The sequence below is a fragment of the Lycorma delicatula genome, chromosome 13, assembly GCF_047948215.1.
Source record: "Lycorma delicatula isolate Av1 chromosome 13, ASM4794821v1, whole genome shotgun sequence".
Taxonomy (NCBI): Eukaryota; Metazoa; Arthropoda; class Insecta; order Hemiptera; family Fulgoridae; genus Lycorma; species Lycorma delicatula.
Window position 1 is genome coordinate 44,799,882 of NC_134467.1, and position 14,000 is coordinate 44,813,881.

At 30.8% G+C, this 14,000-nt stretch overlaps 1 protein-coding gene across 2 annotated transcripts in view; it reads left to right on the plus strand.

Annotated features, from left to right (window-relative positions):
- Positions 1–13,476, plus strand: part of slv (sugar transporter SWEET1) — a 158,912-nt gene extending 145,436 nt beyond the window's left edge. For both annotated transcript variants that reach the window (XM_075380809.1, XM_075380813.1), the window contains exon 9: positions 13,305–13,476. The gene's annotated coding sequence lies outside the window, so the exon portion shown is untranslated. The remainder of the gene's footprint in view (positions 1–13,304) is intronic.
- The last annotated feature ends 524 nt before the right edge of the window (positions 13,477–14,000 follow it).

A 14,000-nucleotide genomic window follows, 5' to 3' on the forward strand; every position in this document is an offset into this window, starting at 1 on the left:
TTTTTATATTATGTTATTTTATGTATATATATATTTTTTTTTACATATATATATATATATTATATATATTTTATATATATATATATATATATAAGTAAAAAATAAATATATATAAGTAATAAATATGTAAGGAAAGTAAATAAATATATATTTTTTTTAAGAATACAATTTCGGTAATTAAATGAAATTCCATTGGTTAACAGGAATAAGAGACCACTTGTAATTTTTTACTTTCAAATTGAGCACTTCATAGGGTTTCAAACTCATTGTCAAAGATATAGTATATTAGTTATAATTTAGGTTTCTACTGAACCTGATGGGTTCAAATTCTACTTATTTTGTTATTATATTAAAGAGGTTTGGAACTATTTTTGTTCTATTATATAGTTCATTTCGATTAAATTTTTTATTTACTCTTTTTCAAAGATTTTTGGCTTTTTAGTCAGCAAGTGTCTTATAATTGATTTGTGTTTTGATTGAGAATTATATATACATCATCACCAAATGGCTTCAACAGCACGTGGCACTTAATAACCTTGTAGAAGTCCTGAGAAGGGCTGTTGTTGTCGTCGATTGGCTTCGACGACTTGATGTAATTTATAACCTTATAACAGTCCTGAGAAGGGCTTTTATTATCAAATGGCTTTGACGGCCCCTAATTTACAACCTTGTGATAGCCCTGAAAAGGGCTGTTTTTTGCATTAGCTCTGAGAAGAGCTGTTGAGCCCAAAAGCTGTTCTCCGGTGAAGTCAGAGAGTTGCAGCTCTTCCATTGAAATCAGACCAGGCTTTCCCTCAGCGGCAGTTGGGTCGCTAGTACAGCATGGCAGTGGTGGCCCCCAGAACCCCGCAGTGTCGGTCGTCTTTTGCCAGTGTGGCCAAGGCGGTTCTCCCGAAGTGATCACATGCTGGGCTGTCTCCTGCTGCTGAGACCGCCGGCCAGGGCCACATCCAATGGCAGGGATGTTGGCATCCACCAAGAGGAGATCCCACATTGAGATGGCCAGGGAACTTCTTCTTCTTCTTGGTCTTCAGGTGGTGGTCAATGATGAATTAATTCACTCTCATGCACACTCTTTTATTGGAGCCTGAGAGTGGTGGGAGAACTGTGCTGCAGGAGTGATGCTTGTACCAGCACGTATGTATACTGTGCTCCAGCTGACATCTAAGCTGCTATTGTCCACCGATGTTAAATTAGGCATATATGTGGTAACAATATATATATATATAGCAGGAACACAAAATATTCAGATCCAAATAAGTCGGTATGCAGATAATATAAATACACATAAAATGTTTAGATCACAAATATTCCATATTATAATTCTTCATTTAAAAAACAACCATTTTACAATATTATAATATACTTAAAATAAAACAAAAATGTGTGTGTGTGTGTGCACACACACAGGATGTAAAGGTGTATCTCCAAGTTCTCTTGAGACTTTCATAACCCATTCTGCTTGTGAAAATAATGGAAAAAGTTTATATAAGCATATGTCCTAAAATGCTTTGTTTACAAGTTACAGCTAGTGAAATATTTTCCTCAGATTTATGGTATCACCCTGGTGAAGTGAGGTCGAAATTTGTAGGATATTAATTAAGAGGCACAATGAGTGATTTCTTATGATTTTTAATCTGAAAAATCGAATAAAATCAGTCCCAGAACTGTTTCTAGTTTTTGAGAAATTTGGAATGAAAAGCAATAAATTGAGGTAAAAACTGGAGTTTTTTTGTTAAATAGGTTTTTTGTTAACAATTTTAAACAAACCTTATAGAGAATTTAATTCTGAGCAAAATGGTATAGATAAATTGAGTGAAACAAAGAAAACTTAGAAACGTTCAAATTTTTGTTTAGAAATAGTATACTAGACCAAAGGGCATTATACATACCACTTTATAATAAATGTTTAAAAAACGAACCCACCATTTTTAACACATTTCTTGACACGCTTCTGTACTTTTTAGTTCTTAGGGCTGTCCTTAATTTTCTCAGCTGCATCTATAATGCGAAAAATTAATTCCTCATGGTAATGTATTTTTGTTATTTATACAGTAATTTTTATCCATCCCAGATGCAAAAATCTAAAGGTGTTAGATCAGGTGATTTCGGTGGCCAGGAATATGGACCTCCAAGACTGATCTGTTTCTCAGGGAAATTATGATTTAAATGAGTGGAAACGTCACAAGAGAAGCGAGGAGGCACGTCATCATGCAGAAAGTATACTTTGTGTCTCGGCGCTAGAGGTACATCTTCAAGTAATTGCAGCAATTCTTGAAGAAAGTGCAAATAGATGTCAGCATTTAAGCAGCCAGGTAATACGAATGGTCCAAACAGTTGATGTGAAGAAGGCTGCACTATACATTGATGTAGGTGTTGGAAAACTGCCTTCCACCATTTCACGAGGATTTACGTCATGTCGCAATTATATATACGTCGTTCACAATTCCGTCCATGTACGCTCATCGCATAAGTTGTTGATGCTATCTAAAGTGAAATTTGCATCGTCGTTAAACAAAAAATACCTGTAGAGTTATCGATTTGTATTCCACCTGGTGCAGAACTCCAAGTGAAGCAGAACAACTCCTTGATCATAAAGGATAAACTCCTATTTATGATAAAGGATAAAACTTGTATCGTTCTACAAACTGTGTTGTCCTACTAGCTGTTGACTATGAAACTCCCATCTGCTTAGAAATATGTCACGCACTGATGCCTGAACTGCATCAATAATAATTTCATCAATAAGTGTCGTGCTGGACAATATGTTCATAGTGGTACAAATACTTGGTAGTGAACCTATTTCCCAAAGATTGCGAAAAGTCATGCTAATTGTTTTCAGATCTGGAATCCTGCGATTTGGAAAATGTATTCATATTCTACTGAAGCAACTGTAGCGTTACTGTTATACACATCCAAAATAAATACCACATCAGTGTATTCCTGTGTTGTAAATAAGTATAGCATTACTTCAACGGCAAACTGATTATATTTAAACTTAAATTCACAGAAAGTATTTACTAACAATAGCACAGTTCACCGTACTCGATATACTTTATGTACCTTACAGAATAATTTAAACACTAATACATTATTGCACAGTGTTGATCAACTGTTGTTATTTTATTACCAACCTTGGAATACTATAATAATTTTTCAAATAGTATATTGTATTTCTATAATTAATGAAAAAAATTTATTCCAAGTAATTTTTATTTTATAACTAGCTGACCCGGCAATGCTATTGCTAAATTTGAGAATATATATAAAGATTAAACGAACATAAATGAAAGTTTGATAAAACATTAAAAACTGAACATCACAAAATTTAATAACTTTTCCTTTTTTCCCTCTTACAATCATCACCCCTTCCTCTTTTTCCCTGGTGGTTTTTGTATGGAAATTGATGGAAATAGTTCTTTATTCTATAAAAATTGAGAGTTCAATTTTCCTTAATTCCAAAAGAAGGTTTTTGTTCTCTGTGGTACAGTAAGCTGGCACATTTACTTGTTTTTTTAACTTTGGGGTGAAGTAGAGCCTGATATTTCATAACATATTGTTGTAAACCTGTTATAGTTATTTCATAATGCTCCAGAACATCTGACAACAATTGATTTTGTTTTTTTTTTATTTAGCCTACAATAGTCCTGGGAACCTGTGTAACATTTACTTTACTAAAATTAAATTATATTATTTTTATATCCACATCACTTATTCTAAATCTTTCAAACATTTTTGTAATAATAATTTTCTGATTTCTCAGACTCATTTTAGCTTTACCCTGTCGTAGGTACTTGAATGACAATTATTCTGAATATGATTTATATTTATTCTTTAGTCTTGACTGATTTTTATTCTCACTTTCTAAATTCTGAGACTGGACCGAGATAGTGACAGAGAGAGAGAGGAAAAAAAGAGACACTCAATAAACTTATTTTAGGCATCTAATAAATCTGAAATCGATTTTGATGACTTTATTTGTCAAAAATTTAATAATAATTTGTTTAATATTACTGTATAGTGTATATTGTTCGGATATCTTGATTACAATTGAAAGAAAGAGCAGCCAACATTACTGATTATAAGTTAAGGCGTGTAAGTGTTTGTCCAGTGAGTCATATCTACTTTACACTTCTAGGTCTTTTGTAAGACTTTAAAAGATCCCAATTTAATCTTATGAGCCAATCATACTTTTTATTACTAACCTCTACTTTCTTATACTTGAGATCTTCTCTTTCCCAGGCCGAGTGCCCGCTGAAATGATTCGATTGACACATGATGTGAAAGATCAACACATGCAAGTGTTTTTACACTCATGTCAGCATTCGCAGACGTGACACAACCCACAATTTATTCACTATAATCATATCTCTATTGTAAGAATGCTGCATATTCTACTTTTTGCTGAAAATGGTGTGTTTTTGAATGATTACTGATTAGATGGACCTTCTCCTTGCATTATCTTTGTCTTTTTTGCAAGAACCTGCTTAAAATTATGGTATTCATATTAATTTTTTTAATTATTAGTATCGGTTTTAGCGGTATCATTTCAGTTAATAATTACTATGTAGTTAATTATTTTTGTATATTATGCTAAAATGAAAGATATTCCAGAATTTAACATTAAATTTGTACGTTCAATAATGAAGAATGTTTATATGATTATACGTTCTCCGATTACATTAAGAAAAACTTGCATGATAACGTGTGGAGAAAAATTGCCAAAGAAATTTAAGATGTCACAGATACTTTGAAGTTAGCATCTTTCTTTTTTTACAGATTGCTGACGCAGTTTATTTCTGTACTAATAAGTCAAATATTTTCCTTTGCCATCTGACTGAAGTCTTTCAGGATTTAGCTCTTTAAAAACAGTCACCTCATTTACATATTCTTTCAAACGTGGATGGATTGAAGAGTGCTTTTTTGCAATCGTAATTGTTTATATTTATCAAATCTATTAATATAAGTTAACAAAGTACAAAGTGCATATTCGGGGAGTTTACAAACTATTATTATCTACAGACACATTGCAGTGATTTAAGTAAAGTAATTTCAATTTCTGCTGTGAGATTAGATTGCTGTTTTAATAATTAATAATATTACTATTAATTATATTAAATAATTAATTTCATCTTTTGTCCTGTTATTTTGTAATAAGAGCAATGTTTTCTCAGTCAGTGTTCTGTAAATCACAAGCATGATGAAAATATATCTTACTAAAAGACGTATATACAAATAAATAAATTATAAATAAACTTTTTACATCGATTGTTTTGGTTTAAGTAATGATATTATGACGAACAGAGGTGTGAGTCATGGAATTATGGGTTAAAAGTTTAAAATAGGCATGTAGTTATAAAAATTACATAATTTGATGACGTGTTATTATTAATAAAATACAGTAACCTATTTTACACAGACAACATTTCTTGTTTAGAATGGATTGACAAGAATGTGACTTTGTTCAGTAGGACTAAGTCCAGACTGTACTGTTGTGTTATATTTCTGTCTATAACCAAACAAAACTGTGCTGCGCTTATCCACGAATATGAACTTCAATATGTCAAACAGTACTAGTAATTATGCCAAAGCAATCATCACCAGAAGAATAAAGCAAAGACAATGAGATTCTTCAATACATGACAATCGCTTGGTATATTTTGAGAATTTTGTATCGCTTTTTATTTTGCTATCATACAAATTCCTGTTGCTTTAGTTGACACTCGGGTTAAGTATCTGGTTGTCCATAGACCGATACAGAAACTCTGTTTTTGTGTGATGACTGCACAAAAAGTGTAATAACTAAAGTATGGTATCAGGTTAAGTTAGGGCTTATAATTATAAAAAAAAAAAAAAAACAGCAAGAAAATTCCTGTTCCTATTTCTGCTTGAAAATTAATGCTCTAAAATATGATATACATTTTGTTTAAGCTTAACGGTTACCCAATTAATATAAATTTATCTGTTCATTAAGTATACCGATCAAAGAATCATTCAGATTGCTTTGGTGGTTCCTGACTTATTGAATTTAGGGTTCCGTCTGGTCTTTCCTGTATCTTTGTTTTGATGTTCTTGTGTTAAAAGGTTTGGTGTATTTGTAGCGTTTTGTTTATTTAGTTTTACCTTTAAGTTTATTTTTATTTCTTGTTTTGCGTTTTGTACTTAACTTCTAACCTATTGGTTGGGTAGTTGTGTTTTTAATTTCAGATCCTTCGTGTCACAGCCTTGTTAAAGAGTCGACGTAGATGGTTTTGTATTAAAGAGTTCATTTCCTAGCGGTACACAGACGGGAATATCACACGTGGTATTCAATTCGGTGGCATCCTGACCGAGGCAAAAGCAAGGTTAAGAGATGCCTTTTGCCGGGGTTGTGAAGATGAATTGCAGTACACCCCATAAGGGCTAGGTATGGAGGGGGTAGCATGGTGACCGAAACTGCCACATTGCGGGTATCTTCCCCTACAAGGTCAGGGTGACTTTTATTGAACAATAGTCATGAAGCATATACAAACTTATGAACATAAAAAAATATAGTTGGATAAAAAAAATATAGATAGGATAAAAAAAAATAGTTGAAAGATAGGATAAATAATTTACAGGAATATGTAGAATCAATTTGTAAGGAAAAAATACACAAAATATTGTTTTTCTTAAAACATTATTAATATTCTTTTATATTATTTAATTAATAATAAATTAGTTTAGTAAATAAAGTAAATGTTATGGTATTTAATAATATCTTATTTTACTTATCTAACTATATTGTATAATAATAATATTTATATAAAAGAAATAATAGCAAATTATATATTTAATAGAGTCATAATATGTAAATTACATTTCAGAATATTTTATTAATTAATCGGTTTAATAAAATATATATATAATGCACATAATGTTTTTTTATAATTAGTATCGCTAAATGTTTCTTTGATTTTTAGTTTTATATACGTAAGAATTGACAAATAAATAAAGATATCCTTTAACCTTATTTTACATTAATTAAATGTAGCGGTGAAGAAAATTAATTAAAGTAAATAAAAAAGATTACATACCGGATGAAAAAATATACGCATGTTAAATAAATATATTTACAGTTTAATAACATTTTCATAAAATATCATATATGCATTTTTAAATTTTATAAAATTACCTTTCATTATATATTTTATAACTATAAGAAAAGAAAGCTGATAACACAGTTGTAGGATTTTCCCGTCACGTGGATTTTTTCTGATGCATGGCTTACACACACAACTTAATTTATAATTTTATTTAAATATAATATTTTTTTACAGTTGTACATCAGTGTTATACTAGCGCACCTTATGGTGACAGGGGGGCACTATTGATGCAGTATACCCATTTAGTCACTAGTGTAGAGCATTTTTTGTTGGGTGCAATTTTGAAAAAAGTTTTTTTTCCAAATATTTTTTCTTAATTGTTAATAAAAGTGTCAAAGAAAAATAAGACCTTAATTAGGCGAAATCTCGAGATACTGAGGGTGACCTTGCTTTACAGCCTCAAGCCCTTGATCTTTTATGCTGAAAATCGATGCTCCATATACAGAAGTAATCTGACCAAGTTTGGTCAAAATCAGCCTGGTAGTTCTGGAGATATAAGGTGTGAGGCACCCGACGTGTATACGATGAACATTGGAAAATTTCCATTCGATTTTTTGGGTTCCTTAGGTGTCATAACATCAAGATCTGGTGAAAACTGCACATGCCCACATTGGACCTATTACAATACCTTCTAAGCTAAAGCACTAGAGTAAAGTAAAAGTTGACCGACGAAACATCTTTTTTGTTGACTTATGATGAAATTTTATTGGAATATTATTATAAAAAGTTTAAGAAAACTAAAAAATTACAAAAAGTAATATTTTTAAACTTTAATTGGCTCCCTTACCCCTCAAAGTGTTGTTTTTTGGTGGTTTACCCTACTACTATGCATAGGAAGATATAAAAAAAAGTTCAGTTAAAAAACACGCATTAAAAAGATAGCTTTTTTACTTTTGGGGAAGGAAAAGAATTTGAGAACAAAATAATTTTTTAAAATGCTAAGATAAAAATATACACATGTACTTAATATAATGTGAAGGTATGTTTGTAAAATTTTGAAAAAATTGATCCCTTCTTTCTTTCCTGTTTAGCCTCCGGTAACTACCGTTTAGATAATTCTTCAGAGGATGATATGTATGAGTGTAAATGAAGTGTAGTCTTGTACATTCTCAGTTCGACCATTCCTGAGATGTATGGTTAATTGAAACCCAACCACCAAAGAACACCGGTATCCACGATCGAGTATTCAAATCCGTGTAAAAATAACTGGCTTTACTAGGACTTGAACGCTGGAACTCTCGTCTTCCAAATCAGCTGATTTGGGAAGACCAACCCAGTGGGTGAAAAAAAAAAAAAAATTGATCCCAAAAGCTATCTATCCCACCTTCTGCAGATATTGACACCAATATTTTACCAACAAATTCCTTTATATAACGCTTGCCATATTGATAACAGGGAGTTTGCTTCTTCGTTTAGTCGTGTGTGTTCGTGTAAGGTTGTGTTATTTGCCGGTTCAGCTGCTGATATTAGTGCAGAGTGGACCACATGGTGCCGGCCGGATGGATGCACGTCAACAACTCTTTCCCGCTAAATAAAGAATCCTTTTTTTTTACTGTTAAATATTAACTAATAATCCCTTTTTTTTGTATTAATAAATAAAAATAATCTACGCTTAGAAATGAAATTAAATAATCAGTAAATTAACTGATAACGGTTTGCTTCTAGCAAGAGAGAGTTGGCTGAGAGAAAGAGTCCCTGTGCCTAGCCGCTCTGCAACAATAGCAGCTAAAATAAAAATGTGAGCATGTGATAAACAAACAAACAACGCACCATCCTTTTTTATGAGAAAAAAGGATGACGTACATAATTTTACGTGCCATATTTGAAGCAAGCTTTTCAGTTTATATACACAATTTTCAATTTAAGAAGTAATTTTTAGTGGAAGACAAACGTACATCTTTAGAAGTAGTAAATTTGCTATGATTTTTTGTAATCTTATGCGTATTTGTGCTATATTCAATTGCTAAACTTGGCATCAATATCGTCTAGGGGCAGTTCCCTTATGATACTGTCTCCATCCATTATTGTGTCAAGCCTTCTTCTTTATCCCCTTGTAGTTTTTCAGTATTGACCTCATTTATTAACTTCTTACCTCTTTCTCGCTGACCCTTTCAATAAAGATGTCAATAAAAAAGCCTATCGATAAATGCAGAAATAAGACGCTACAACACAGTTATAAAACCAGAAGCCACTGATGCAGCAGAAACACTCTTCCACCTGAATAAACATTCAAAGACAGACTCACTCCAGATAATTGAAAGAACCTGGATTAATAAACAGTATCAACAGTACCCCCTCCCTTCCTAAATAAATAAAAGGAACATCCTAACCCTATCAGAAAAAATGGGCAGTGGTGGGATTGTGCCCTACAAAGTCATGTATAAAGAGAACCCGTCACTGATATCATACTTAAGAGGAGACTAGGATTCTGTGGACATATCATGAGAATCCAAGATTCAAGTCTTCTAAAACGGCTAGTACAGTACAATCTCAACTTGTAAAACACCAAGAAAGGATGCAGATGGATCAGAGAAATAAGAGAGGATCTGAAGACAACTGGCCTTACACCAGAAGACACGATTGATAAGATAAAATTAAACTAGAAAACCAAGAATAAAAAAACTTGCAACATGAACATTTTCAATACTAGAAAGGGCACAAAAATTAGAGTGTATGAAAAAGTACTGGGAGGACCACAAGGCCTATCAAAGTGACTTGGATAATGGACTGACTAAGTTGATCCTATGTAATCATAAAAGATAATAATGGTTGCCAAGATTCCCTCTAATCACATGTCCTAACTGGCTTTTGCTACTTTTTATACTTCTTATGTTCTTTCTTCTTTAAACCTGTTCATTACTAATTCAGTTTTCACTTTCTCCATTGTCACATCTCAAAAGCCTCAATCCAGTCTCTCTCTCTCTCTCTCTCTTCCTCATTGTCCTTGATTTACCTCCATCCATACGATTAGACATTTCACAGTACTTCATACATAGCATTTGGCTAACCTCTTTCTTAACTTTAAGTCCAGACGTTTACTGCATAGTAATTTCCTCTTCTTACTGAAGGTTTCCTTTGCCGTCGTTATTGTTCCTTTTATTTATTCCCGTTAAAGCCTATCAGGGCTAGTAACATGGGTGGTGTGGAAACTGGAAGCATTCTATGGTGGGTGTCTTCTCCTATGGGTTTGGGATGTTCCTTTTATTTATTTAGGAAAAGAGGGTGTGGTGTGGCAACCAGACCTGTCACGAGACAGGTGTTCTTCACCCTTGTGGTGGGGGGGGGGGGATTGAGATGTTCCTTTTATTTCTGTTGTGCTCTTCCATACCTTTGTCATCAAACGCCCCGATATCTGTAATTATTTAGTTTTCTATTCTTCCATTACTTGTTCTTACCATTAAATCCTATTTGTTGTTTGATTCCATTACTTTAGTTTTTTATATATTTAGTTTCATTCCATATTCTTTCACTCCTTTTTCAAGGGCTCTTAACAATTTTTTGAGATAAAATTACCTTATCATCAGCAAAACTTATGCATCTTATTATCATCCAACTACACTTATTTTGTTTTCTATTTCTTCTAAAATACTCCTAATATCGTATCTTCAATGTAAATGTTGCAGAATACTGGTGAGAGGCAGCATCCTTATCTAACACCTCAACCTTGACTTCTTTAATTAATCTCCTTTCTTTCCATTCTACTTTTTTCTCTCTTGAAGAATCTCCATCATTTTCTTCCATTTTATTCTATCAAATGCCTTCTTTAAATTTATGGAACATAGACTCATTCCTTTTCCTCTCTCTATATATTTCCTTCTGACCATATTTAGTAGCCCAATGGCAATCTGGTTCGTTCCCCTTTCCTGATGCCAAACTGTTCCTCTCCTGCATTTTCTTCCAATCTCTAGTTTAGGATTTAACGTTATTTTAGCAGCATGGGCTATTAAACTTATTATTCTATGTTCTGAAACTTTCTCGTACATTTTCCTTGAAAATAGTATCATTATTGTTTTCACAAAATTTCAAGCCGTTCTCCCAAACGGTATATCTTATTACACAGTTCAACTATTTTTCTCCACTCGTTCCTCATTTAAGCATTTATAAAATTTTACAAGAAATTCATCTACTCCTTTTGATTATTTTAATCTTCATTTCTTTAATTGTTTTCTGTACTGCACATTTTGATATCGATGGTTTTTTATCCTCTTCAGCTTCCATTCAATTTTTATGTTTATGTTTGCCTCGGGTTTCTCTTGTCATGAACAGTATTCCTTCCATCTTTCTGTTAATTCTTTCAAGGACAAATACAATTTGATGTGGTTGTTCATTACTTTTTATTCACTTTTAAGCTGTTTGCTATATAATAAAAATTAAATTACTTTCTTAATTTTGCCTTTTCTTATAATTTTTACATTATACATTCTTTTTCATTTGAAAAAAAAATTAAATACTTGATTATGTAAGATCCACTATTTTTTATTTTCTTTTATACATTATGTATCCACATTACAGATTCAGATGATAAAGAGATTAAGGAATACAAATTTAATTCTGGTTATAGAGATAGTTTTATGTATTTATTTACTTTTTCAAGCAATTACAGCTGCTGAAAAGATGAAATTTTATAGCTTGTGAAAATGTTAAGCCGATTAGGATTCGAAACCAGGACCTACTGGATAAAAAGCAAATGCTATTACTCTGCCATGGAGAAATTCTTGTTTTTAAAAAAAATTCCTAAACAAGGAGTAAATAATTCTGACAATTTCAATGTAGCATCTTAAATGGAAATAGGTATACCGGTTTTGAAAAATTGGTTTCATTTATTTACAAAGAAGTGAGTTAGGAAAAATGCCATTTTAGCCTATTATCTAAACCAAAAGAGGTTTCCAGTTTCCAGCTCGTATGGTCTTATCACTTATTTTACAAACCTCTCATTAATCTAAATAATTTTTATTTATTTAACTTAAAACCCCTTTTGGAATAACTGTAAAAAATTTCAGCGTTCTAGCTTTCATGAAACAGGAGAGTTAGTTATAAGTCAGGGAATACTATCTAACCTGAGGCAGGTCCTTCGTACCATTTACTTCTCCATTCCGTTTTATTTCCAACTAAATCTTTTGAGTGCATTATAGATCCCATTTGATTCCATTATAGATCTCTATATTATTTGATTTGAGTCCATTATAGATCTCTTTTGAGTCCATTCATCCACAATTTTTACTCTTTTCAAATTTTCAATTCTTACAAATTTCTACTTGCTTTTAGTTCTTTTTTAATCTATCTTTCAAGTTTAACTACTAAACTACTTTTTTTTTTTTTTTAATTCTTCTTTAGACATTGTTATTTTGGCTTTTATTTCGTTTGCACTTTTTCAATCTTTTTTATAACATGAAAGCCCCCATATGTTACTCTTTCTTTTACACATTGGTTTATTTTATATATTTTGTTTACTTAACATTTGTTTTCTTGCAATATTCTGTTGATAATACATTTCAGAGATAAAACTAGCCTAATAAATCACATTTTCATGTCTGATCTAATCAAGAGGTTACCAAAAATTATGCAAACAGCTTTTTTGACATTTTACTTGAAACAGATATTAAAAAAAAAACACAAAATAATTTTTTTTTGTAACTAGTAATAAAAAATTACTGTTTAATTAAATTTTACGATGTTATTGATATACATGATGAAATTTTTGTTTGTTAATAAAGTAATTTAATCTTTAAAATTTAGGTAATTAAATTGTAAAATTACCTAAACCTGTGTATACAGTTAATACTTGTTTAAATATTTATAAACATTTTTTAACAAAAAAACAAAGACAGTATATTATTACTTAATTAATTTCTAATATTATTAATTAAAGTAGGACGGTTACATTATAATTATGCGAATATAAAGTATAATTAAATAAATTTGTTAAAAAAATATAACAACAATTTTATAATATTTTTTTAAACATTTTCTTAAATTTTAATAATTATTATAATTTAATTACACAATTAAACATTTTTATTATACTTATGTAATTAACTATATTATAATCTAATTATAAATTAGATAATTTATAATTAGATATTTATTTTTTATTATTATATACAATTAATTTCCAATGTACAAACTATCAACTATTATAAAAGAAAACATTATTTTACTTTGTGTTGTATGCATTTTAAGGGTTCAATCTGAGATTAAGTGATGCTTCAAGCAGTAAAGCGGAGTGCAATGGAATAATGATGCAATACACTGGTTGGAGAAGAGGAAATAATTCTAAATTACTTATTTTTTAATAGTTATTAACATTTTAAGTGAAAATAAATGACTACAATAATCTATTTTTCAAAAAAAAATCTGTTAATTCAATCTTAGTTTTAAGAAATGAAAATGTAATTGTTAAGAATAAAATGAAAGAATTACTTAAAATTTTAATCTTAATACATTACTTAATTAATAGTTATAATACCTAATATATACTTGTGTTCTATGTATATATGTATTGTGTATGTGTGTGTGTGTGTGTGTGTGTGTGTGTGTGTGTGTGTTTTTGTGTACACACTTGGTGACTGAAAGATCATAGAACACAATATGCGCACACTTAAAAAAAAAAAAAAATTTGCCAATAAAGTTAAGATAATTTCTCTTGACAGGGAAATTTTTTCCTTAAGTTTAATCTGGTAACAATGATAGAAAATATGCATCTATCAGACATACCATTAAATGTTTTTCTAATAAAAATTGCCATAGTTTCAGTGTCGTCATACTCAACACAATAAATAAGCCTGAATAAATGATTATTTGTTTAGACTTATTTAAAATTGCAGTCATAGTGAAGGTTAAGAAGACTTATCGTGTTAATTTATTTGCTTAAATACC